The sequence below is a fragment of the Myotis yumanensis genome, unplaced genomic scaffold (assembly GCF_028538775.1).
Source record: "Myotis yumanensis isolate MYYU_CA2020_CCGP unplaced genomic scaffold, mMyoYum1.0.hap1 SCAF_2, whole genome shotgun sequence".
Taxonomy (NCBI): domain Eukaryota; kingdom Metazoa; phylum Chordata; class Mammalia; order Chiroptera; family Vespertilionidae; genus Myotis; species Myotis yumanensis.
In genome coordinates this window covers 158,315,911-158,343,652 of record NW_027223753.1, presented here as the reverse complement: position 1 = coordinate 158,343,652, position 27,742 = coordinate 158,315,911, and the positions used below count along the sequence as shown (strand labels likewise).

The 27,742-nt window shown below is 36.5% G+C and overlaps 1 protein-coding gene across 7 annotated transcripts in view; it reads right to left on the bottom strand.

The window, feature by feature from the left end:
* The window catches only part of STXBP5L (syntaxin binding protein 5L), a 221,634-nt gene that overhangs the window by 192,003 nt on the left and 1,889 nt on the right, over nucleotides 1-27,742 (bottom strand). The window lies entirely within an intron of this gene.

Genomic DNA, 27,742 nt, shown 5'->3' with positions numbered 1-27,742 from the left:
GATAAAAAAGCTATGGTACATTTACACAATGGAATACTATGCAGCCATAAAAAAGAAGGAATTATCTTTTGCAACAGCCTGGATGGACCTGGAGAGCATTATACTAGGTGAAATAAGCCAATCAGAAAAAAATTCAAGTATTGTATGATTTCACTTTATTGAACTAATAAACAAAATAGAGACAGACTTATAGATAGAGAACAGACTGACAGCTGTCAGGTTGTGCAGGGTGAAAAATGTGAAGGGATTAAGGGAAAAAAAAACACACCTCATAGACACAGCAGTATGGTGATTACCAGAGGGAAAGGGGGAGGGGAGGAGGAAGACAAGGGAAAAGGGGAGATAAATGGTGATGGGAGGAGACTTGACTTGAGGTGGTAAACACATAATACAATATACAGATGATGTGTTATAGAATTGTACATCTGAAACCTATATAATTTTACTAACCAATGTCAACCAAATAAATTCAATTAAAAAGTTTTAAAAAGTGTGTTAAACTCTTAATTATAACATAAATGTTAAAGGGGTGAAAAAGCATTAAAAATAACTCTACCCCTGGCCAGTGTGCTCAGTGGTTAGAGCACTGACCAAGCAAACCAAAGGGTTATGTGTTTGATTCCCAATCAAGGGCACATCCCTGGATTGCAAGTTAGATCCTCAGCCCTGGCAGGCAACCAATTGATGTGTCTCTCACATTGATGTGTTTGTTTCTTTCTTTCTTTCTTTCTTTCTTTCTTTCTTTCTTTCTTTCTTTCTTTCTCTCTTTCTCTCTCTCTCTCTCTCTCTCTCTCTCTCTCTCTCTCTCTCTCTCTTTCTCCCCCCCCCTTTGCTACTCTCCCTCCTTCCCTCCCTCCCTCCATTCAATTCTATCTAAAAATCAATGAAAAAAATATCCTCAGGTGAGGATTAACACAAATAAATAAATAAATAACTCTACTGCAATTTATACACAGTATAAATCTGTAACAAATACACAACATGAAATAATTTTTGAAAATAAAAATATAATAAGGGAAGAAGAAAAGAACTGAACCGGTATGTGAATGAAGATAAGATGCTATAAGAAGAAAAGGGACTATTTTGTCTGAGACATTTTACATAAACTTCATGATAATCACAAAATAAATCCAGAGCTGAGACAATATAAAAACAGATGAAATGAACAAAAACATCATAGAAAACCACCAAACTAAAATAACAAACAGAAGCATGAGGGAAAAGAAACAATGGAGATATGGAACAACCAGAAATCAAAAAATAAAATGACTGTAGTAAGCCCTCATATGTCAAAAATCAACCTCAATGTTAATGAACTGAACTCACCAAAGGCACAGAATAGATGGATGGATTAAAAAACAACACCCAACTATATGCTGACTTCAGGAGATTCATCTCAGCTCCAAAGACAAACATAGGCTCACGTGAAAATGTGGAAGAAGATACTCCAAGCAAAGGGTATCCAGAGAAAAGCAGGTGTAATCATATTTATATAAGACAAAGTACATTTCAAGACAAAAAAGGTAAGAAGAGACGACATTTCATAATAATAAAGGAGATAATCCATCAGGAAGACATAACATTTTAAGTATATATGCATCCAACCTAGGAGCAACAAAACATATAAAGCAATTTTTAACACACTTAAAATATGACATAGACAGATGACAATAATGGTAGTAGATTTTAACACTCCACTTACACCAATGAACAGATCATCCAGCTAGAAAATCAACAAGGAAACACCAGCCTTAAATGACACATTATACCAGATATTTATAGAACTTCCCATCCCCAAAAGACAGAATACATTCTTCTCAAGTGTACATGGAACATTCTCAAGGATAGACCATATGTTAAGACACAAAACAAGTCTCCATAAATTTAAGAAGGCTTAAATCATATCAAGCATCTTTTCTGACCACAACTGTACAAAACAAGAAAACAACTACAAGAAAGCTGGAAAAATCACAAAAATGTGGATGCTAAAAAACACGCTAGTGAACAACCATTGGGTCAATAAAGAAATAAAATAATAAATCAAAAGATACATAAAGATAAATGAAAAAAAGAACATGATATACCAAAATCTTTGGGATGCAGTAAAAGTAATATTAAGAAGGAAGTTTACAGCAAATAGGCCTACCTTGAGAAACAAGAAAAATCTGAAATATAAAAAAAACTATCATGGAGAGGGAACCAAGATGGCAGCATAGGGTAAATGCCTGTACTCGCCGCCTCCCACAACCACATCAAAATTCCAACTAAAACATAGAACAATGATCATCCAGAACTGCTGGAAAGCTGGCTGAATGGAAGTCCTACAACTAGAGAAGTAAAGAAGAAAGCACACTGAGACTGGTAGGAGGTGCAGAGGCACAGAATGGGTGGGTTCAGCACCCAAGTGTGCCACTTTTTTAATTGGGAGGGAGATCATCTCTGCAGAGGCCTCCCAGAGGAGCAAAGACCCCCAGCCCAGGGTCCCAGAGCTGTAAAAACCAGTGCGGATTAGAGCTCAGTGACACTAAGGCTGCTGGAGACACAGCTGTTCCTCTTGAAAGGCCAGCACCATGAATGGAACTTACAGGTCTCACTTCCTCTGAGCTCCAGCACCAGGGTGAGGATCTGAGGGACACATTTGTCTGGCATAGGAGCAGGAACTTTGGGATGGCTTTCTCCCAGATGGAGGTACAGGGATCATTGTTCCTGTGCTGGGACCTCCCCAGTCTCAGGGCTGACTAGAAGCCATTTCTGTTTGCTCTGCACCGGTGAGTCCCTAAGACCCCCACCTCATCCAATTTATAATCCCACCCAAGCTGCCTGCAGTGGCTTTTGCATATGAATGTCCTGTCCTTGAAAATCTCAACCAAGCTGTGGCTGGGTCAGGGAGCCCCAAAGCTATCAATAAAAGGCCTAAGACCCAGCATCAGTACCAGCCTTCATAGCTGGGCCTCCTCTGGGCACTTCCAAACCCCATAAAAAAGGGAGGAATCTGAAGATCTCTCTGTAGCTTCTGCTGGTGGCTCCAAGCAGTGGCTGACTTTACACCTCCCTGGAGATCTAATAGCCAGTGTACCCAGTGATCAGTGTCAAACCATATCAGATTACAACTCTACACATCCATAAGCAACACATTCAAGGGGCAGACTCAGTAAGCACTAAAGCCCCACTGAAGTCCTACTCCATAAGGGTGTCTCCTGCATAGCAGCTCTCCCACTGTAGTCCCAGCTGGTCCTCATAGCAAATTGGCCTGGAGGTCAATTCCTACCAGTGACACCAATAGCAATCAACTCTCAACTACAACCAGACTGTGCTTACAGCCCACAAAGGGGTGCACTTAGATTTCCCAGCTCAGGTGACTAGGGAGGTTGAGCTACTGGGCCCTATAGGACACCTACTACATAAGGCCACTCTACCAACTCAAGGAGGCATAGCAGCTCTAACCAATGCATAGAAACAAACACAGGGAAGCAGCCAAAATGTGGAGACAAAGAAACATGTCACAAATGAACGAAATGGAAGAAAGCAAACAACTGAATATAGAGTTCAAAACCACGGCTATAAGGTTACTCAAGAATCTTCTAGAAACCTCCAAGAAACTTAGTGAGACTTTCAAGGATCTTGGTGAGAATGCCAAACACATGGAATAGGACCAGTCAGAAATTAAGCATACACTGACTGAAATAAAGAATAATATACAGGGATTCAACATTAGAGTAGAGGGTTCTGAGAATCAAATCAACAATTTAAAATATGAGGAAGAAAAAAACACCCAACCAGAAGAGCAAAAAGAAATAAGATTCCAAAAATATGAAGATAGTGTAAGGAGCCTCTGGGACAGCTTCAAGCGTACCAACATTCACATTATGGGGGTGCCAGAAAAAGAGAGCAAGATATTGAAAACCTATTTAAAGAAATAATGACAGAAAACTTCCCCTACCTGGTAAAAGAAATAGACTTCCAAGTCCAGGAAGCGCATAGAACCCCAAACAAGAGGAACCCAAATAGGCCCACACCAAGACAAATCATAATTAAAATGCCAAGGGCTAAAGACAAAGAGAGAATCTTAAAAGTACTAAGAGAAAAGCAGTTAGTTACCCACGTGGGAGTACCCATACGACTGTCAGCTGATTTTTTAACAGAAACTACGCAGGCCAGAAGGGAGTGGCAAGAAATATTCAAAGTGATGAATAGCAAGGACCTACAACCAAGATTTACTCTATCCAGCAAAGCTATCATTTAGAATTGAAGGTCAGATAAACAGCTTCACAGACAAGAAAAAGCTAAAGGAGTTCATTCCACCAAACCAGTATTATATGAAATGTTAAAGGGTATTCTTTTTTTAAAAAAAAATATGTTTTATTGATTTTCTACAGAGAGGAAGGAAGAGGGATAGAGAGTTAGAAACATCGATGAGAAACATTGATCAGCCGCCTCCTGCACGCCCCCCACTGGGGATGTGCCCGCAACCAAGGCACATGCCCCTGACCGGAATCGAACCTGGGACCCTTGAGTCTGCAGGCCGATGCTCTATCCACTGAGTCAAACCGGTTCTGGCTAAAGGGTATTCCTTAAGAAGAGGAAGAGCCAGAACCGGTTTGGCTCAGTGGATGGAGTGTTGGCCTTCGGACTCAAGGGTCCCAGGTTCGGTTCCAGTCAAGGGCATGTACCTTGGTTGCGGGCGCGTCCCCAGTGGGGGGCGTGCAGGAGGCGCCTGATTGATGTTTCTCTCTCATCGATGTTTCTAGCTCTCTATCCCTCACCCTTCCTCTCTGTAAAAAATCAATAAAATATATTTTTTTAAAAAGAAGAGGAAGAAGAAAATGAAAAAGATAAAAAATATGAACAACAAAATGGCAACAAATACATACCTACCAACAACTGAATCTAGAAATCAAAATAAATAAGAAATCTAATGAGCAGAATAAACTGGTGAATAAAATAGAATCAGAGGCATGGAAATGGAACAGACTGATGATTCTCAGAGAGAAGGGAGATGGGCGGGAAGAGAGTAAACAAAGATCTTATATGCATACTAGTGTCCCAGTGCATGAATTCGTGCACATTGAAAGGAAATTAATTAGAAGAAATATTTTAATATCGCTATTTGCATCTTGCTAATGAAAAGAAAATAGGATTCTACTGAGTCTCCTATCTACCTATTCCAGGACTTCTGTGAGGATCAAATGAGATAAGGCAAGGGGAAAACAATTTGCAAACATTTGGTTAAACTGTAAAATGTTTCCAACTGGCTATAAAGCAAGTTGGGTTCCTGGGCTGAAGAAACTTCAAGGAGGCTAGTCTCCTGGGCAGTGATGGTGAACCTTTTGAGCTCGGCGTGTCAGCATTTTGAAAAACCCTAACTTAACTCTGGTGCCATGTCATATATAGAAAATTTTTGATATCTGCAACCATAGTAAAACAAAGATGTATATTTTTGGTATTTATTTTATATATTTAAATGCCATTGAACAAAGAAAAATCAACCAAAAAAATGAGTTCGCGTGTCACCTCTGACAAGCGTGTCATAGGTTCGCCATCACTGCTCTAGGGAGAGGAAGCCAGGTGTTGCTACATGAAGTCATTACCTGGCGCCCACAGTGACTGTTTCCAGGCTGGGCTGGACCGTGGGCCACATTTTGCGCCATGGAGTCTTGGCAGCATTGGCTGTGATTTGGTGGGGTGTTGCTCTGGGGTGGTGGCAGGGCCTATGCCCACTTGGGGGAAGTTGAGTGTTCGTTTGTTGGCGCCAGGTCTGTGGTGCCATTTATTTTTAAATGGCCATGCACGTCATGGCAGCTTCTGCCTTGAGCGTCTGCCCCCTGGTCAGTACATGTAATAGCTACTGGTCGGATGGAGATATATCTATATAGATATATAGATATATAGATATATAGATATATAGATATATAGATATATATATCTCCTATATAATAAAAGCCTAATATACTAAGTGTCCGGTCGTCCATTCAACCAATCAAAGCATAATATGCTAATGATATGCTAAGGCCACTCAACTCCTCGCTATGATGTGCACTGACCACCAGGGAGTAGACGCTCTGACCGGTAGATTAACTTGCTGTTGGGGGTCCAGCCAATCGGAACTGAGCAAAGTGGGCCGACACACCCTGGAACCCTCCTGCAGTCACTCCCTGGCTGGCCAACTTCCTGCATTCTTCCCCAGCCCTAATCGTGCACCGGTGGGGTCCCCTGGCCTAGCCTGTGCCCTCTCACAATCCGGAACCCCTCGGGGGATGTTGGAGAGCCAGTTTAAACCTGACAACAGAACAACTGGTGCTATGACACACTGACCACCAGGGGGCAGATGCTCAATGCAGGAGCTGCCCCCAGGTGGTCAGTGCGCTCCCATGGGGGAATGCCGCTTAGCCAGAAGCCAGGCTCACAGCTAGCGAGCGCAGTGGCAGTGGGGGGAGCCTCTCCTGCCTCTGCGGCAGTTGGACATCCCCCAAGGGCTCCTGGACTGCTAGAGAGTGCAAGCCAGGCTGAGGGAGCCCCCCCACCCAAGTGCACGAATTTCGTGCACCAGGTCTCTAGTGTGTGTGTGTGTGTGTGTGTGTGTGTGTGTATTTCTCCTATGGACACAAACAATAAGGTGGCGAAGGCCTAGGTGGGGCAGAAACCAGGTAGAAGGAAGCAAAGGGAGGGAAAAAAAGGGACATCAATAATAATCTCAACAATAAAGATGTAAAACAAAAACAAAAACCTATCATTACATTTTAAGGAAGTAGAAAATGAACAAATGAAGCCCAAAGTTAGAAGAAAGAAAATAATAAAAGATCACATCAAAATTTAATGAAATAGAGAATATAAACACAATACAAATATTAATGAAACAAAGAGCTGGTTCTCTAGACAAAATTTTAGCTAGACTCACTAAGGATAAAAAATAGAAGACTAAAAAAGAGAAGACAAAAATAAAACATAAATGAAAGAGAAGTTACAAAATACACTACAGAAACATAAAGGACTATACAAGAACACATGAAAGTCTATACACCACCAAAGTGGACAACCTAGAAAAAATGACCAAGTTTTCAGAAGCATACAACCTTCCTAGCACGAGTCATGAAGAATTAGAAAACCTGAATAGATTGATCATTAGTAAGGATGTTGAAGTAGTAATTAAAACCTCCCAAAAACAAAGTCCATGACTGATGACTTCACTGGTGAATGCTACCAAACATTCAAAGAAGATCTAAAGCTATCCTTGTCAAACTCTTCCAAAAAATCAAAGAGGAGGGAATGCTTCCTAACTCATTTTATGAGGCCAACGTTACCCTAGTACCAAAAGTAGGCAAAGACATGACAAAAAAATGAAAATTACAGGCCAATATCTGATGTAAAAATCCTCAATAAAATAAAAACAAAAGAAATACAACAATACAACATTCAAAGGATCATATACAATGATCAAGCTGAATTCATTCCAGGGGTGCAAGGATAGTTCAATATCCACAAATCAATCAACATGATAAACCACATTAACAAATTAAAAGATAAAAATCATACAATCATCTCAACAGATGCAGAAAAAGCATCTGACAAGATACAACATCCATTTATGATAAAACTCTCAAAAAAATGGATAGAGGAAAAAAGTACCTCAACATAATAAAGGTCATATATGGCAAACCTTCAGCTAACATCATACTCGATGATAAAAAACTGAAAGCTTTTCCTATAAGATTAGGAATAAGACTAGGATGCCAACTCTTATCAGTTGTATCCAACATAGTACTGGAATCCTATTCAGAGCAATTAGCCAAGAAATATAAAGCATCTGTACTGAAAAGGAAGTAGTAAAAGTATCACTATTTGTGGATGATATGATTTTATATATAAAAAACTCTAAAGAATTCACCATAAAACTATTAGAAATAATAAACAAATACAATAAAATTGTATTTGGATATAAAATTACTACACAAAAATCTGAGAGTTTCTATATACTAACAACAAACTATCAGAGAAATGAAGAAAACAATACAATTTACAATCACAACAAATAGAATCAAATACCTAGAAATAAACAAAGGAAGTAAAAGACTTGTACACTGAAAACTATAAGACATTGTTCAAAGAAATTTAAAAAGACACAAAGAAATGGAAAGGCATTCTGTGTTCTTGGACTGAAAGAATTAACGTTGTTAAAATATCCATGTTTCCCTAAAGCAGTATAAAGATTCAGTGCAACCCCTATCAACATCCCAATGGCATTTTTCACAGAAATAGAATTTAAAATATCCTAAAATTTGTAGGAAACCACAAAAGACCCTAAATAGTCAAATCAATCCTAAGAAAAAAATAAAGCCAGAGGTACCACACTCCCCAATTTCAAATTGTACTACAAAGCTATAGTACAAAACAGTATGGTATTGGCAAAAACACATACACACAGACCAATGGAACAGAAATGAGAGCCCAGAAATAAACCCACACATATATGGGCAACTAGTTTATGACAAAGGTGCTAAGCATATACAATGTGTTGAGGTAACTGAATAGTCATATGCAAAAGAATGAAGATAAATCACTATCTTACACCATGCACAAAAATTAACCAAAATGGATTAAAGACTTAAATGTAAGACCTGAAACAATAAATACATAAAAGAAAATACAGACACTAAGCTTCCAGACTCAGTGGTGTTTTGGCAAATTTGATTCCAAAAGCAAGGGAAACTAAAGCAAAAAATAAACAAATGGGACTACATCAAATTAACAAACTTCTGCATAGCAAAGGAAATCATCAAAACAAAAAAGCAACCCACCACTCAGCTGGTGTGGCTCAGTGGTTGAGCACTGACCCTTGAACCAAGAGGTAACTGGTTTGATTCTGGTCAGGGCACATGCCCAGGTTTTGGGCAAAATCCTCAGTGGAGGGTAAAGGGAGGGTGGAGGGGAGAGGAGGGGGAGGAAGCTGATCGATGATTTTTTCTCTCATCAATGTTTCTATCTAGCCCTCTCCCTTCCTCTGTCTCTAAAAATCAATAAAAACATTTTTTAAAATGCAACCTATCAAATGGGAGATGATATTTGCAAATGATAGTACCAATAAGGGGTTAATATCCAAACTATAGAAAGAACTCATATAACTCAAACATAAGGAAACAAATAATCTAATTTAAAAATGGTTAGAGAGTCTGAATAGACTTTTCTTTCCCCAAGAAGACATACAGATGGCCAAAGGAATATGAAAAGATGTTCAACTTCACTATGGGAAATACAAATCAAAACCACAATGAGGGAGATATCACTTCACACCACTTAGAATGGCTATTACCAAAAAGACACAAAGTAACAAGTGTTGGAAAACATATGGAGAAAAGAGAACTCTTGCATACTGTTGGTAAGATTATAAACTGGTGCAGCCGCTATGGACAACAGCATGGAGGTTCCTTTAAAAAATTAGGAGAAACCAAGATGGCGGCATAGGTAAACACCAGATTGCTGCCTCGGACAACCACTTCAAAAATACAACTAAAAGACATAACGGACATCATCCAGAACCACAAGAAGGCTGGCTGAGTGGAATTTCTACAACTAGAAGGAAAGAGAAAAGCACACTGAGACTCAGAGGAGGTGCGGTGCTGAAGTAAATACAAAGGTGCGGAGGTGCATGCGGAGAGGGCTGGAGGCTGAGGACACGATTGTCTTTTTCAATCGGGAGGGAGTCTCAGGCTCTGACCTCCAGATCTGGGCGAGTCTCTGGGGACCCAGACTCATACGGGAGAAACTGGACTGTCTGGCATCGGTCGGAACTCGAGGGCAGCTTTCTCTCGGAGGCACTCGTGGCGATTGCCAGGACCTCTGAAGGCAGGACTGAGAGCAGCCATACTGCTCGCTCGCTCGGCCTGTTGATCCGCTGGGACCCTGCCCCACCCAAGCCGTGCACGGAGGCTTTTGCGTATGAAAGGCCCGGCCCTTTGTAATCTGAAAATAACTTAACAAACTGCAGCTGTCCCAAGGCCCCAGGGCAACTTGCATTGCTTTACAGCTGGCTTTTGCTGGGTAGCCTCAGGAAAAGGCTAGATTAGCACCTCCTTAGATCCAAGAGCCAGTGTACCCAGTGGTCAGAGTGGGACCATCCAATTACAACTCCTCAGATCTATAAGGGACACACTCAGGGGGCAGACTCAGTGAGCACCAAAGCCCCACTAAAGCAAGTCTTGCCTCATAAGAGTGTCTTCAGCACATAAGTTCTCCCACCGTAGACACAGCTGATTCTCACAGCCAATTGGCCTGGAGGTCAAATCCTCCCAGTTTTACCTACAACAATCAAGGCTTAACTACAACAAGACTGTGCACAAAGCCCACAAGGGGTGCACCAAGAGTGTCTATCTCAGGTAATTGGGACACTTAGCACAGAAAGCCACTCTATCGACACAGCGAAGCATAAAAAATGCCGAGACAAAGAAACAGGACACAAATGACAGAAATGGAGGAAAGCAAACTACTGGATATAGAGTTCAAAACCACACTTTTTAGGTTTTTCAAGAATTTTCTAGAAACCGCCGATAAATGTAGTGAGATCCTCAAGAACTCTAGTGAGATCCTCGATGTTGTGATAAAGGACAAACTAGAAATTAAGCATACACTGACTGAAATAAAGAATATTATACATACTCCCAACAGCAGACCAGAGGAGCGCAAGAATCAAGTCAAAGATTTGAAATGCGAAGAAGCGAGAAACACCCAACCAGAAAAGCAAAATGAAAAAAGAACCCAAAAATACGAAGATAGTGTAAGGAGCCTCTGGGACAGCTTCAAACGTACCAACATCAGAATTATAGGAGTGCCAGAATAAGAGAGAGAGCAAGATATTGAAAACCTATTTGAAGAAATAATGACAGAAAACTTCCCCTACCTGGTGAAAGAAATAGACTTCCAAGTCCAGGAAGCACAGAGTACCTCAAACAAAAGGAATCCAAAGAGGACCACACCAAGACACATCATCATTAAAATGCCAAGAGCAAAAGAGAGAATCCTAAAAGCAGCAAGAGAAAGAAAGTCAGTCACCTACAAGGGAGTACCCATACGACTGTCAGCTGATTTCTCAACAGAAACTATGCAGGCCAGAAGGGAGTGGCAAGAAATATTCAAAGTGATGAATACCAAGAACCTACAACCAAGATTACTTTGTCCAGCAAAGCTATCATTCAGAAGTGAAGGTCAGATAAAGAGCTTCACAGATAAGAAAAAGCTAAAAGAGTTCATCACCACCAAACCAGTATTATATGAAATGCTGAAAGGTATCCTTTAAGAAGAGAAAGAAGAAGAAAAAGGTAAAGATACAAATTATGAACAACAAATACACATCTATCAACAAGTGAATCTAAAAATCAAGTGAATAAATAATCTGATGAACAGTATGAACTGGTGATTGTAATAGAATCAGGGACATAGAAAGGGAATGGACTGGCTATTCTTGGGGGGGAAAGGGGTGTGGGGGTGCGGGAAGAGATTGGACAATAATCGTGCACCTATGGATGAGGACAGTGGGTGGGGAGTGAGGGCGGAGGGTGGGGTGGGAACTGGGTGGAGGGGAGTTATGGGGGGAAAAAAGAGGAACCAATGTAATAATCTGAACAATAAAGATTTAATTAAAAAAAAATTTAAAAAGATATAAAAAATTAAAAAATAGAATTATTGTTAAGATCCAGTAATTCTTCTTTGAGGTATTTATTTGAAGAATATGAAAAGACTAAATCAAAAAAATATACTAGTATATACTCCTATGTTCACTGCACCATTATTTACAATAGCTAAGATATGGAAACAATCTAAGTGTCCATTGATGGATGAAAGAATAAAAATATAGTATAAATATATATAATGGACTACTACTCAGCAATAAAAAGATGAAATATTGTCATTTGCAACAATATGGCTGGATCTTGAAGATATTATGCTAAGTGAAAAAGTCAGATAGAAAAAGATAAAGACCATATGCTTTCACTCATATCTATAATAATAAAAGCATAATATGCTAATTACTAGTAGACCGGATGACCTTCTGGATGAAGCCAGGGCTGCAAAGGCCGAGGCAGCCACCGCGGTTTGCCTTGGACTGAGGCAAGGTGCCATAGCTGTGAGGGCCGAGGCAAGCCACTGCGCTGCAAGGGCCGAGCCCCTTGCACAAATTTGGTGCACCGGGCCTCTAGTCTGAAATATAAAAGAAAAAGTAAAAAATGAACTAACAAAACAAAGCAAAAAATACTCATAGATACTGTCAACAGAATGGTGGTAACCAGAGGGAAAAGAGGGTAGGAGAAGGAAGAATTGGTTAAATTCGTTAAAGGAAGTAAAATATATGATAACAGAAGGAAACTAAACTTTTAGTGGTGTGCACGCAATAAAGTATACAGACATCAAATTATAAAACAACTTAACCTGCTATTATCTTATGACCCAGCAACTGCACTTCTGGGCATTTATCCCAAGCAAATGAAAACTTACTTTCACACATAAATTTGTACACAAATGTTTATAGCAGCTCTAGTCTTAATAGCCAAAAACTGGTAAGTGACTCAGATGTCCTTCAATGGGTTAGTGGTTAAAGAAACTGTGGTGTAGCTATGCTATGGAATAAAATCCAGTAATAAAAAGGAACAAGCCATTGATATATAAAAAACTCTGGATGTATCTCTAAAGGACTATTACAGGCAAAAAAAAAAAAAAAAAAAAAAAAAAGGCCAATGCCAAAATGTTATTTACTATCTGATACTATTTATATAAACATTCTTGAAATGACAAAAAAAAAAAGTGGAGGACAGGTTAGTGGTTTCCAGGATTAAAGGTGAGGGGTTGTGTGCTACTCTCAAAAGGCAACATGAGGGATTCTTGTGATGATGAAAATGTTCTGTATTTGATTATATCAATGTCAATACCCTGATTGAAGTATTTTATTTTAGTTTTGCAAGATGTTACCTTTGAAAGAAACTGAGTAAAGGATATGTGAAATCTATCTGTATTATTTCTTATAATTGCATGTGAATCTCATACAATAATTTCAAAATAAAAATTTAATTAAATAATTAAAAATCTATTATATTTTCACAGGTTAATATGACATCCAGAACACTCTAAAATCCAGTAAAAAATGGCAAAATATCAGGTTAAAGCAATGTAAACATAAGAAAAATTAGGATCATACTATTATAATTCAAGTCAAAAGGCATTAAATAAAACAGCAAATATTTTATTAAAGGGTATATTTCACAATGGAAATATTTCAGTGCTTTTGCACAAATATCACTGTATTGAAATACAAAAGATAAATTAATAAAAAGAAAAATGAACAGAAACATAATTATATGGAATGATATATCTCTGTTATTAACTAATCTGGCAAGCTGAAAACAAGATATAGAGGCACTGTATATAAAACTAGTAAGACTTAAAAATATATTATGAGCTTTGCCTATGCCAAATAAAAATATACTTTCTAGTGCTCCTTACCAGTATTATTAGAATACTTATAATGTTTCATCATATATAGACTAACAAAAAGAAACATCTCAAATTCCAAAGAGTGTATATTAAAGAAAAACCTATTAAAGGCAAAAAATAAAATAAAATGATTAAGTATCAGTTCCATGAACTAGTTATTTTAGAACACCAATAAAACAGATAAACCTCTGAACAGTTAATAAAGAGAAAAGATACAGAAGATATAAACATATTATGTTAAATAAAGATATATAGCCATAGCTACAAAAGTTTTTATTATAAAAAGAATGTATAATTCTGTACTAATAAATGTGAAATACTGGATGAAATCTGTAATTTCCTGTGAAAATATAAATTAGTAAATTTCATTTTAAAAGGCAGTAATCCAGCCCGAACCGGTTTGGCTCAGCGGATAGAGCATCGGCCTGCGGACTCAAGGGTCCCAGGTTCGATTCCGGTCAAGGGCATGTACCTGGGTTGCGGGCACATCCCCAGAAGGGGGCGTGCAAGAGGCAGCTGAATCGATGTTTCTCTCTCATTGATGTTTCTAACTCTCTATCCCTCTCCCTCTCTGTAAAAAATCAATAAAATATATTTTAATAAATAAATAAATAAATAAATAAAAGGCAGTAATCCAAATTAATCAATTACCATGAAATTTTTCCTTCAAAAAATATTTCCTCAAAAATATTATTCCCAGTCAAAATAGCATTTTTCAAATCTTTAAATAACTTGGCACTTTATTTCAGATAGAAAAAAAATGAAGATTAACATCACATTCAAAAACATGACATAGACTACATACACATGCACACATACATACAACACAGACATGAGAATATTACATATTGATTCTATTTAGAAATATAGGAGGCAAGCCCTAAAGAAAATATTTGAAAAGTAATTATAGTAGTGTATCTTGTAGTAGTGTATTTTTTAAAGTATAACATAACTAAGTAGTTTATTCCAGAAATATAAATTGGCACAATCTCTTAAATGTCTCTTCATAAGCATAGGTATCTCTCTATCCCACTTGATTTCAAAAAGTTTATTGAAAGTTACAAAATAAATATGAAAAATATTAGCTTTTTCTAAATTAGTATTAAACAAAAATATATTGTAAGAAGAGTTCTGATTCAAAATAGCAAAACAAATAATATTCTAGGATAAAACCTTACAAGAAATGTGTCACCTATTCAAACAACAACAAACACTACGAAATATTTCTAATCAAGGTAAATAATAAAAAACCTTAAGAGGTATATCATAATATTAGAATATTCAATATTCAAAATATATCACACTTTCCCCAAAATATAAATGCAATGTAGAACAATCAGAATCCCAACTGGATTTTTTTCTTTTAAATATATTTGTATTAATTTCAGAGAGGAAGGGAGAGGGAGAAATATAGAGATAGAAATATCAACGATGAGAGAGAATCATTGATCGACTGCCTCCTATACATCACCTACTGGGGATCGAGCTCACAATCTGGGCATGTGCCCTGACCAGGAATCAAACTGTGACCTCTGGTTCATAGGTCAATGCTCAACCACTGAGCCATGCTGGCTAGGTCCCAAACTGGATTTTTTTAATGAAACTTGAGAAAAAGAAGACTAAAGTTTATCTGGAAATATAAACCTAAAACTAAACAAGAAGTTTTAAAAAGGGAAATATAAGGGGTGGAAGAAATAGGAAATATTAAAAAATATTATAAAACAATCAATTTTAATTGCTATACTCATACTAGAGGCCTGGAGCATGAAATTCATGCAAGGGTACAGTCCCTAGGCCTGGCCTGCGATCAGGGCCATCTTCCCCAGCTGCTGGCAGCTGGCCCTGCGCCTCCCCCCACCCTCCGCCGCCACCCACCCCCAGTTGCCTATTCCCCATCAGATGATAGGAGCCTGCTGGCTGGGAGAAGGGACCAAGAGGTTGGCCGGTGAGCAGGTGATTGATGATGTTTCTATCTATCCCTCTCCCTTCCTCTCTCTCTAAAAATCAATAAAAACATATTTTTAAAAAAGAATGGACTTCATAAACACAATTTTTTAAAAAGCAACAATAAAATCAATGAGAAAAAATATTACTCCATAAATAGTACTGGAACAATGACCGATCATTTAATAAAATTAGATCCTTACTCATATAAGAATAAAGAAGCTTAAAGTCTTTTACATAACATAATGGATGAAGATCTATAATAGTTTTTTTTTATATAACATAATAAGCAAAGTGTTAATATTGTTGCTATATAAAACACTCTTATAAACAATAAGAAAAAAAGCTAAACATCCCAAACTAAAATACTCAACAAACAACATCTAATTCACTATAGAAAAAATGCAAATGACCAGTACATATTTTTATGAGCAAAATTTACTACTAAACAATGGAATACAAATGAAAACAACTTTAAGTTGCCACCTCTTGCCAATTATATAGTCAAACATTTTTTTAATGATGGCAATTCATAGGTTTTTCAAAGGTAAAAGGAAATAAGTACCGCTATATAAACTTCTTTCCTGGACCAATTTTACTGAGGGATAATTGACAAATAAATATAAACTTCTAAAAAGAAATATAAACTTGTGTGACTTTTCAGTGAAACAATTGATTATATATATCAAACACTTTAAAAAATAAGCTTCCTCTTTAGCTATAAACTTGTTCTCCTAGGAATTTATCCTAAGGAAAAATTCTAACTATGTTAAAGATATACAAAGATATTGTTATTGTAGATAAAAAGACAACAGACAGCCTCAATTAAGGTAAAGACTGGCCTTTGTTAGGGAAAAATACTGACCTAAGGCATGACTACAGAGAAATATGAAAAATCTAGGGAAAGAAATAAGTCTTGAAAAAAAGGAAGAACAGCACGTGAGAACTAACATGGGCAGAAAGAGGGGGAAAAAAATCTCAGAATTTTCTTGTAGTGTGAAGTTACAAGAAAAAAGTGGTTTGTTTTAGCAAACTACTACCATTCCTTTAAAAGTAATCCTTTCAGGAGACATATGTAATACTCTTTGTAATACTTTAAGAAATAAAAATTATTAAAATATTAAAAAAAATAAAATAAAATAAAAAAATAAAAGTAATCCTTTCATATGGTTCTTAACTTTTTCTGTCTGACTTATTTCACTTATCATGATATTCTCAAGATCTATCCATACTGTCAAAGTGGTAGTATATATTTCATCTTTTCTTATGGCTGAGTAGCAGTCCATTGTATATAAAACTGAAAACAACAAATAAACAAGCAAAAAATAAAATCTCATAGACACAGACAACAGTATAGTGGTTACCAAGGGGAAGAGGTGTGGGGGGTAGTAAAGGGTAAATGGGGTCAAATATATGGTGACAGAAGATTTGACTTTGTGGGGGTGAGTACACAATGCAATATACAGATGATGAATTGTGCACTTAAAACCAAATAATCTTATTAACCATGGTAACCCCAATAAATTTGACTTAAAAATAAATAAAAATAAAAGTAATTATTTCACTAGATTAAGAGGATTAAGAAAACCTTGACCAACAGACTTGGTATTGAGTTAGCTTTGTTTCTGATCCCCCAATGTTCTTTCATTCTGGTTCCTCGAAATCAACCTGAGTATCTGATTATTATCAATATCATAAGTTACTCTTGCATCTCTCTTGCCTCTATTCTTCCAGGTTCTGTAGCTTTCCTCTTGAATCTTAATATCTGCCTATATTTGATCACACTAAAGGAAATAAATACATTTAGTGAAGTTGCCTTCAGTAACTATGCCCTATGCACTTGCCTAAATCTCCACCAGACTCAGTTAAGTTTCTTTGATTCATTCAACAGCCTGATCATCCTACTACCAAATACAATGTTCTTGTCAAAATATATATTTGCTAAGGATATTATTTTACCTCACATACCTTTCTTATATTAAATAATCTATGTTTGCCAGTATAGGAGTGACTAAAAATGAAGGTTAGAAAATAGAAGTGAGACTACTCCAAATTATAAAATATTTGCAGTGATGCAGGTCAGATAATTTTTCTTCTGGAACTTAATTAAAATAACTGGTTTAGCTGATATTTTCAGTGAAATGGTTCAGGTAAAAAATCAGAGTATTATAAGCTCTGACTAATACATACACAACAGAGTTTCCTATAGGATTTTTAAAATTTAGTTTTATTTTTGAAAATTGTTTTATTCCCACAGCAAATGAAATTTTATATATTCACACAAAAATGCTAAATTGATATGCTGGGTTGAACTCCAAAAAACAAAAATTACATCATATCTTCTCTTTACCTGCTAGAGTTAAAAATGGCTGCCTGCTAGGAAATATTATGTGGAAGAAATAAAATCTGTATATTTTCTCAAAATGGAGGAGGAAAAAAATGTGAATTATAACTAAATGGAGATACGGTACAAATAAAACTAGCACAAATATTGTTATACTTACTATATTTGTTTTCAAGTATACTATTTCAAGTATAAAATTTTACTAAACAATAGATGTTGTATATTATATATTACATATAATTATATAACAATTTCAAATCATTTTGAATAAGAATTATATAACAAATTCAAATCAACGAACATGAATTGTTGGCTGTTGATCAACAAGAAACATTTCTCTTATGGAGGTATTAAAGCAGGCCTGCTTAGCAACATATTCTAGCAACTTCAGCTACTTTAGAAGTAGCTAAAAGAGAAAAAAGTAGCCTCGAGCAGCTATTAGCTAGAGCTTGCCTGGACCTAATAGCTAGGCTATAGTGTTCTCCTATGGAATATGAACAATTTCACAGAAAACCATCAAACAAGGCTCCTCTATGACCATGTTGAAGCAAGACAAAAACAGAACCACTACAGGATCATGTCTGGGTACTGATAAATGTAAGAACATTGTGTAAACTACACTAATGATTAAATGTGTTCCCCTAATCCAACTGACATAACTGCTACTTCTTTAGTAATTATAGCTTTAGCCCATGCTGTTCCTCTTGCCTCCTAGATAAATATTCTTAGACTACAAAATGATAGAACTATCCCCTACTTTCTGACAACACTCAATCATGCTTCTTCGAACTTTCTTAAAATCACCTAATACAGGCCCAAATCTTGTAACAACCCCCTTCTTAACACCCTCTTACAGAGACGTATCATGGTTCCTTATGGTGTGCAATCTCCCTTGATGTAATAAACCCAACTTTGTCTGACTACAGATTTGCAATAGTTGGTTGATGGGCACAGGCACTGCATTTCCTTTTAAATATTCCAAAATCCACCCTACACATTATTTTGACCAGTCTTTTTAGCCTGATAATTAAATCACTATGATATTGGCATAAGAATAGGCAGAAAGATGGAAGAACATTGTTAACCCAGATACAAATCCTAGTGCATAACAAAAGTTATTATATGACAAAGGAGTATCACAACCACTGGAAAAATAATCAGTTAATAAATGGCATGATAAAATTGATTTGGCTACTTGAAAAACAATAGATGTTGTATATTATATATTACATATAATTATATAACAATTTCAAATCATTTTGAATAATTTGTAACTCTAAAACAAATTCTGCTTGGATTTTTTAAAAAAGTTAAAAGATCAAAGAAACAAAGATAAAAGTAAATAGAAATGAATATTTAATCAAAACTAAATTTTAGAGACATTTCCTTGCTTAGGAGATAAAAAGGAATGGATCAAAGACTTAACTATACAAAAAAAAAACTATGTGTCACTCTAACCAAATCTTTAATAAAGATCAGTACTTTGACAATTATGTAGGAGCAAAAAACTCAGTATTGTCTCCTGGGAAAAAACTCAACTTATAAGCTTCTACCAGTACTTGAACTTTTTAATGTATACAAAGTTATTGCTATTAAACTAATATGTAAATGGTTTATAGACTATAATGTGGGAAACTAATATAATCATCTTTTTTTTTTTTTTATAATCATCTTATCATTAAAAATAAACTATGGAACTTAACCCTATGATTCCCCCGCCCCCCCCCCCCAAAAAACACATCTTCAAATGAAGGCAGAGAAATGTACTACACTTCAAAAAATGGGAATTTAGTTTAATCACTTGTAATAATCCTACAGATAAATTTGAAAATTATCTAAGATTTTAAATTAGTTCTATACTGAGACACACACAAGTATGGCAGCACTGTTTGTTTTTAAGAATACAAGAACTGTCATACTAAATAGAACAACAACCCAATTTTACTGACAATATACTTGCACCAAAGACCTTTCATGAGAAAACGTGATTGTTCTTTCTGGTAACTTAGAAAAGTAATAAATATACTTCCTACAACTCTATAATCCCTTACTCAAGCCTGTCCCTGTACCTTAGGATAAGCAAAGTAGAAAGCCTAGAGTAGGCTTTGGTTCCTGGTTCTTAAAATTTTTTAAATTTTAATTCTATTAGGACTTGTATGCATGCATATAAGCATAACCAATGGACACAAGACACTGCGGGGAGGGGAGGTCGGGGGAATGTCAAGGGGGGAAAAAAAGGAGACATGTGTAATACTCTTTGTAATACTTTAAGCAATAAAACAAAATTTAAAAAAAAATTTAATTCTATTTGGTTCTTAAATTTTTCTGGTTTGCATCCATTACTTTTCTTAAAGATGCCCTTCCTCTATTGTTCATATTAGTAACAGGAGCATGAAGTCCTTGTCAGATATTTTATCTATAAGTTATCTATAAGTGTCAACTGTACTACCTTTTACTTTACCAGTTTAGAAGTATAGAATGAGATAAGTACACCCATCTCAGGGAACCTTATATAGTTCTTTTAATGAATGAAAATTGGGAAAATTAGGAATTGTGTTAATAGTCTTGTGCCAATTTCATTTATAGACCCTCCCAAGTACAATGATGTAAAATTAGAAGAATGTGAAGATAATGGAAAACCTGAAGAGATGATAGTCAAGGATATCTAGGTACTTAATCTCCTTTCATCATTCAGGGTCCTGGAAAACACAACTCTTCACAGTCTACGCCTGCTTCTGATTTTATACAACTTTGTCTGGAAATATCTGATACTATGTGTGGTAAGAGGATCATGATTACAAATTTATTTCCCTGAAGAAGTTATACTACTTATCTACATATTGGTTCTGACCATAACCATTTATATAAAAAAATAGTTTAAAAGTGTTGATGAGAAAAAGAGAGAGAAAGAGAGAGAGAGAGAGAGGAGGAGGAGGAGGAGGAGGAGGAGGAGGAGGAGGAGGAGGAGGAGGAGAAGACAAGAGAAATGTGTTGAGGAATAGTGAATTGCCTAATTTAAGTTTGTTCAAAACTTTGGGGATTATGCCATGTGGTTCTGGTGATACATTTAGTTTTGTCTATTTTGTTAATTAGGGTTAGACTATCCCTAGAATATCCCATGTGTTTATCACTATCTAATACTTCTGAATTGTTCCCCTAAAAAGGTAATTGAAAAACAAGAATGTTTCTAATATCTTCCTCAGTAAAAACTAAAGTAAATCTAAATGAATCTTTCTATAATCTCCTTTTCCATATCTTTTTGAAAATCATATACCATGTTCCTAAAGTGTTGACACTCTTTCACTGAATGATTTCTTGTTTTTATGTAATATAAAATGTATTTAATGAAAACATTTTTTGCCAGTGTGGCTCAGTTGTTTGGAGTGTCATCCCATACACCAAAAGGTTGTGTGTTCGATTTCAGGTTAGGGCACGTACCTAGGTTTCGGGTTTGATCCCCAGCCCATGCAGAAGGCAACCAATCGATGTTTCTCTTCACATCAATTTTTCTCTCTCTCTCCAACCCATCCCCTCTCTCTAAAAATCAATGAATGTGACCTCAGATAAGGATTAAAAATATCTACTTTGCTCTTAACATATTACTCTATCACAGCGATTTTCAACCTTGTTCATCTCATGGCATACATAAACTATTAAAATTCTGAGGCACACCAAAAAATATATACTTTTTGCCAATCTCACACAGAAAATAGGTATAATTTTTATTAATTCACATCAGATAGCTACTGTTGTCATTTTTTTATTTGACAATCTAAGGGTGATTGTCAAATGAAAAATATTTGAGGTCAGTGTCCCTGACTAAATAGTCAGGTATTGCATATTTTTAAAAAATTCTTACAGCATGCCAGTTGAAAATCACTGCTCTACCAGTTTCCTTGCTCTCATTTATTCATTCTTCATTCATTCATTCAACAAATATATGACTGTCTTCTATGTGACAGGCACTGCTCTATGAATTGGTAAGACAGTCATGAACACAATAAAGCCCTGCCCTCATGGAGTTATCCTATATAATAAAAGGCTAATATGCAAATCGACCGAACAGCTAAATGACTGGTCGCTATGACACGTAGTGATCACCAGGGGGCAGATGCTCAATGCAGGAGCTGCCACCTGGTGGTCAGTGTGCTCCCACAGGGGGAATGCTGCTCAGCCAGAAGCCAGGCTCACAGCTGGTGAGAGCAGCGGTGGTGGTAGGAGCCTCTCCCACCTCCACAGCAGCACTAAAGACATCTCCTGAGGGCTCCTGGACTGCGAGAGGGCGCAGGCTGGGCTGAGGGACTCCCCCATCCCCGAGTACATGAATTTTGTGCACCGGCCCTCTAGTATTATAATAAAAGCAGCAAATAAATACATAATTTAATAACAGGTAGCTATAAGTGTTATCAATAAAAAGTAATCAGGAGAATAAAGGGAGTGAACAGTGATCAATGAAAATCTCTCTGAGAAGTTAACAGCTGAACTAAGAACTGAGCGATGCAAAAGAGACAAGTAATATAATCATTTGGGGGGAGGAAGGAAGTGCTCCATGTAAAGAAAACAACAAATGCAAAAAACTTTAGACAGGAATCATATCTGAGAAGTAATAATGTAGTTGGTAAAGTAAGTAACAGAAAGAAGGATTGAAAATAATGTTTTCTTAGTAGCCAGATCATAGAACTTTATAAGGCATAGGACTCACGGTTTTATTTTGAAGAGAAATGAAAAACCACAAAAGTTCTGGCAAAAATTGCATGATATGATTTAAAGTTTAAAAAGGTTTTTCCTCAGAGAGCAGTGGTTTTTTTCTGTCTATTATTAGATGAGACCGTGGTGTAATCTGAGTTAAAGCAGGGAAAACAATAAGAGTAGTAGTCTAGGTAAGAGATGTGGAGGAAATGAAGAGGTATAGTCATACTTGGATGTATTTTGAAAGAAGAGTCAACAAAATAGTTATTATCTTCTCAAAGTTTCTGTTTACTAAGGAACTTACCATGTTGCCTTTTTATTTATTTTATTTTTAAAAATATGTTTTTATTGATTTCAGAAAGAGAAAGGGAGAGAGAGACAGAAATATTAATGATAAGAATTTCCATCAACTGCCTTCTTGCACACCCCCTACTGGGATCAAGCCCACAATCTGGGCATGTGCCCTGACCAGGAATCAAACTTTGACCTCCTGGTTCATAGGTCGACGCTCAACCACTGAGCCACACCCACCAGGCACCACATTGCCTTTTTTAAATAAGATGAAACAAAAAAAGTACTGGATTTGAGAATCAAAGAATAGTATGTTAAACTTAGCTATGTCTCCTACCAACTTAGAGAGCTAAGGATAAAAATATTAACACTTTTCTTGCCTTATCAGACTGTTATGAAGGTCAAATGGAATATCTTACAGATTAAGCTCTGTAATTTATCCATTCTCTTTGTAAAACACAGATTGACATATTGAATGCTTGAAACTAGTCACAGTTACAATACTCACACTCTCCTGCTCCTAGCCTAATTAGGTGTGGGTCAGTTAACTATAGAGATGAATAGATATAGATATAGATATATAGATAGATATAGACATAGAAATAGAAATAATTTGATTCCCTAAGGCAGCGGTTCTCAACCTGTGGGTCGCGACCCCTTTGGTGGTCGAACGACCCTTTCACAGGGGTCGCCTAAGACCATCCTGCATATCAGATATTTACATTACAATTCATAACAGTAGCAACATTACAGTTATGAAGTAGCAACAAAAATAATTTTATGGTTGGGTCACAACATGAGGAACTGTATTTAAAGGGCCAAAAGGTTGAGAACCACTGCCCTAAGGGGTGGAGCTAGAAATCTTTCTCTTAGACAGTCCAGAACCACTGGCCTGTTAGGTAATGAGCACCCTAACGATGATAAGGAAACAAAATATTATTTGTTTCTCAAAGAGTTTTTAGTATAATGACAGTAACAAATAAAATTTTGAATCATAACAAGGTGCTAAATTCACTCTACAGGTATACGCCAGGAGCTATAGGAAAACAGAAGGGAAAAAACTAACTCAATTACTATCCAGGAAAGTAATTGTCTGAACTGATTTCATGGAAATGGTGTTTGAACCATGAAGTAAAGGGTAACTGGGACTTCTCCAATTATACTCAAGTTGGAAGATATATTCTAGTCAGAAGCAAAAGATTGAGAAAAGGCATTGAGATATGAGAAAATATGGTGCTTTCAGGGAATACAATATGCTTAGGGAATCAAGGAAATGAGGATGGAAAGATAAACAGGAGCCCCTTCTGATAAAGATATACAGATAAAGTTAAGTAATTAGAAGTTTATTGTATAAAACAATAGTTTCAAACTGTGTTTCATAGAATTCAAATTCATAAAAGGCAGTTCATGCATTTCACAAATATCTGAACAACATGGGCATGTTTGGTTTTCTGATCTTGAACCAAAATTTCTTCTACCATTTTTTTTGTTTTTTAATGTCTTATAGATGTGACAGCAGCAGTAGCTTTATATTTTTATTTTTTTAAGGCTGGTAAATGTCCTACTACCTGTGTATGGATAATATTACACAAGAACCAATAATAATAATATAATATAGATTATACTAGAGGTCTAGTGCATGAATTTGTGCATGGGTGGGGTCTAGCCAGCCTGCCCCGATGGGAGCCCATCGGTTGGGCCAGCTGAGGGGAGGGGCCGAGGGCCGTTGGCTGGCCGGCCCCGCCCCCAGTCAGGGTGTTGGGGGCTGATCAGGGGCCAGGCCAGTCGGGGGGAGGAGGGCTGATTGGGGCCCGGATCAGGCTGGTTGGCTGCCACAGTGAGCATCATAGCCACCAGTCATGCTGGTCGTTCTGGTCATTCTGCTGTTCTGGTCGCTGGGCTTTTATAGAGAGAGATAATTTATTATTATTTACTTTTAAATGTGTGCCAATTAACTACCGTATTTATTTAATAAATGTTATTTACTGGGGTTTCACATAAGACTTGTCACTGCTCTAGGGAAACCAACATAATTTTTATTAGAGAAATGACATAATTAACATTATAATTCAGAAATAACGTCTACAATAACAAAATGAATTAGAATAGGGTAAAACAAGAGGTGAGAAGATCAGTTAGAATGTGATTTCAAGAAACCAAGGAAGAAAAATGATGGGATGACAAGTACTAGAGATGGTGAAACAGAATAGATAGGCTTTAATAACTAATTAGATAATAGAAAGGAGAATGGTTTGCAAAAATAGCAGATTCTAGATTTATACTTTAATTTTGACCATGCTGAAAAGGTAGAAGTACCCAGAAAGTGCCAACTGTTTAGTACTCAGAGTGTTCTTTGCACATTTAATCAGTGAGTCCAAATGAAGTCCCCATTTTAGTAACAGTTCTAATTTTGGAATTTCCTTAATCCGTTTTTATATATACTTATTATAGTCCAGGTAACCTAAAGCACAATCATATAACAAGTGTATAACTGACTATATTCCTATCCAAAGATGTCATAGTACTTTCATCAGTTAGTAAGATTTCAATACTATTAGTGTTAGCTTACATAGCTATCAATCCTTTATAATTTCTTTTAAAATTGTTATCTAATATTATTATATCCCACTGGTGATAGTCATTCTACTAAGAAGGTGACTTTAAAACTTTAACAATAGCCCTGACCGGTTTGGCTCAGTGGATAGAGCGTCGGCCTGTGGACTCAAGGGTCCCAGGTTCGATTCCAGTCAAGGGCATGTACCTTGGTTGCGGGCACATCCCCAGTGGGAGGTGTGCAGGAGGCAGCTGATCGATGTTTCTCTCTCATCAATGTTTCTAGCTCTCTATCCCTCTCCCTTCCTCTCTGTAAAAAATCAATAAAATATATTTTTTTAAAAAAACTTTAACAATAAATATACAATGCATCACCTTTTCCAATTTATACATTGCCTTCACCTAATTGTCTCCTTTTATCTTCCTTATAACCTTCTTAAGAGAGAAGAGCAGAAGTACATATTACCATATTACAGATGAGAAAATCAAGGCTCAAGGCAGATAAATGTCTTCCGCAAGGTTATACGGCTGGGCCCTAGCTGGTTAGGCTCAGTAGATAGAGCGTCGACCTGGGGACTGTAAAGGTCCCTGATTCAATTCACGCCAAGGGCACATGCCTGGTTGTGGGCTCAATCCCCAGTAGGGGGTGTGCAGGAGGCAACCAATCAATGATTCTCTCTCATCATTGGTATTTTTCTCTCTCTCTCCCTCTCCCTTCCTCTCTGAAATCAATAAAAATATATATATTTTAAAAACATTATAGCCCTAACCGGTTTGGCTCAGTGGATGGAGCGTCGGCCTGTGGACTCAAGGGTCCCAGTTTCGATTCCGGTCAAGGGCATGTACCTTGGTTGCAGGCACATACCCAGTGGGAAATGTGCAGGAGGCAGCTGATTGATGTTTCTCTCTCATCGATGTTTCTAACTCTCTATCCCTCTCCCTTCCTCTCTGTAAAACATCAATAAAATATATTTAAAAAAATAAAAAAGATTACACAGCTGGCAAGTGGCAGAGCTTTACATAAAATACAAATGTTCTGATTCCAAGGCCAGTGCTCTTCCTACGACACCATGACTATCTCTTGTCTGAATAGGAAGATGTCTATAATCCTATTTTCTTCTTTTGCATTCACTCATTTCCCCTGAATATTTTTATTTAAAATCTTCTCTACAAGCTTTATAACTTCAACAACCCAATTCCATTGGTTTTAGAAGTCTACCTTTTCTATGCCAGTTTTTCATCTACTAAAATCCTCCTCCATCACTACCACATTCATGAACTGAGAGAATTTGGAAATTTTTTTCATAATCTTGAAATGGAAAAAATAATACATCAAAAATTAGAGAAACAGGGCATAATTCCCTTGGCTAGCAGTCCAAATTTGGCCTCCAGGATTCTTTTACATATTTACCTCATGACCACTATTTAGCCCCTCCCTAATCTGAGCAAATATGAATTATTTCAAATTGAGAATTATATAAAATTTTGTATACTAGGTATACAAAATTTTGTACACAGTGTAGGCTATAATTAAATCAGTTTATTTAATATAATTATAAATACATTCCCTTTTATGTAAACTAATTTACAACATTTTAATAACTATAGATTTAATGTTTTATAACAATGCTACTGGGAACAGAGACTAACACAAAAATTGAAATTTATCTCTTTTACACAATTTGTTTATTACAAAACTAATTTTAATAATTTTAAAAGATTTTGTGGAAGTACAAAAAAATCTAATACTTAATTTCTGTGACTTCAAAATTTGCTGTTTCTGCCCTGGCCAGGTGGTTCCATGGGTTGAAGCATTGTCCTGCACACTAAAAGATAGTGGGTTCGATTTCCAGTCAGTGCCTATACAGAAGGCAACTAATCTCACACATCAATGTTTCTCTCTCTCTCACTCTCCCTCTCTCTCCCTCTCTCTCTAAAATCAATAAAACAAAAACAAAGTGTATCTTTGGGTGAGGATTTTTAAAATTTACTGTTTCTTCTTATGTATTCAAACACACTTATAAAACTATATTCATCTAAATCATGTGAGTAATGTAATACCTTTTTAATTACACATGCCAGATCCTAGGACACCCCAAAAAAAGGAAAATAAAAATTATGTCACTTTGTTTCAGAAAATACAATAATACCTCTCTATAATCACAATGCTTGTTTTGTAAGTTCTCATCTCTCCCCATCAGAAACTCTCTTGTGATTGTTCATTAGAAGTTCAACATTAAAGTATATTTACCAAAAATATTTCCCCACTAAACCAGGACACAGGCTACTTTTGAGTTCTTCTAAGTATTAAAAGTTCTTACAGTTATTAAGCCCCGGGCATTTGTTAATTTTTCAGAGTTTAAGACTCTGGGGTGTTTTTATTCAGAATTTAAACAATGCATTTAAAACAATGCCATAGATTTTTAAAATAGATGTATTCATCTAGCT